The 1151-nt window shown below is 37.6% G+C and overlaps 1 non-coding gene across 1 annotated transcript; it reads right to left on the bottom strand.

The window, feature by feature from the left end:
• Positions 1 to 483: 483 nt before the first annotated feature.
• On the bottom strand, positions 484 to 575 carry TRNAI-UAU (transfer RNA isoleucine (anticodon UAU)). Its single transcript is given in 2 exon segments — positions 484 to 519; positions 538 to 575. It is a non-coding gene; the product is annotated as a tRNA-Ile (tRNA).
• Positions 576 to 1151: the final 576 nt, after the last annotated feature.

The following is a 1151-nucleotide window of genomic DNA, read 5'->3' as shown; positions in this document are numbered from 1 at the left end:
AAATAAAAAGTGTTACATCATGTTACAGTTTTGCTCGTCACTGTAGGTCGATCTTCCACTCAGCCATCGATATACCGTCTGAATTTCATGATTTTATAATACAATTATAGAAACATAAAATAAACACTTGAATTTTCCACATAAATTATGTTTTTATGATTTACTTTAAACCTTAAATGTCCTACTTTTCCACGCAAAAATCTAAATTGTGCTAGTCTTTGACGCGAATAGTGAAATGTGCTAGTCTTTGACGCGAATAGTGAAATGTGCTACTCTTCGTAGGGACCAACGATATGTACTATACAATATGACTATTTTTATAAGCAGCTGTTGCTCCGCTGCAATTTTTTTTTAAATATGCATAAATAAATATGCGCATATCCGCTTATTTGTTCCTTGAATTTCTTTATTAATTAATTAGAAATAGAATAAACCCAAAGAAATGTAAAAAAAAAAATATGTTTAAATTACAAAAAATCTTACTGCTCCAGGTGAGGCTCGAACTCACAACCCCGGCATTGCTCACTAGTTACTGATTATAAGTACCGTGCGCTAACCAATTGCGCCACTGGAGCTATGTTCGTTCGCGGGCAAAATGCGTACATAAGCACCGGCTCAATGCCCAATCGCGCAGAATGCATTAAGAAGCAATCACACGTTTAGGGTTGCCATTGCGGTTTAACAACCGCTCTTTGGTGCAATGCAAAATCAACTCTTTGTGTTTTTGATTCCAAACCGATTAGGATGTCAGTCATAAAAAAACAAAGGAAAAATAAATAAATATAAAAACGATTGCAAAAATAATTCAATGTTGTAGTTTAGTAAAAAGCAATGAGTTGGTTCGAGGCGAAGGGTCTAAATTGGGCGAAAAGTGCAATAAAAGAAGCAGTCGCTTCCATCGACAAAGCCCTGGATATACAAGATGAAAATACTGGTGGTGAAAAAAGTATGCAAGTTGAAAAGACTTCATTGCCGAATACGACGTCAGCTGGTGGCGCTGTGCGAAAACAAAAGCTCCCAGGAGCTGCAAATCGCGAACGAAGTAACAGCCACAATGTGGTTACATCGCAAACTAGTATAGAAGCCAGTAGTCCTACCGCATCAGTAAGCTCTGTGACTACAATATCCTCTCCCACATCGGCAGCGCCTTT

This window comes from Rhagoletis zephyria, unplaced genomic scaffold (genome assembly GCF_001687245.7).
Source record: "Rhagoletis zephyria isolate East Lansing unplaced genomic scaffold, Rhagoletis_zephyria_1.1 Rzeph_scaffold_78133, whole genome shotgun sequence".
Taxonomy (NCBI): Eukaryota; Metazoa; Arthropoda; class Insecta; order Diptera; family Tephritidae; genus Rhagoletis; species Rhagoletis zephyria.
The sequence above is the reverse complement of the archived record's forward strand: the minus strand, read 5'-3'. Positions and strand labels throughout refer to the sequence as shown.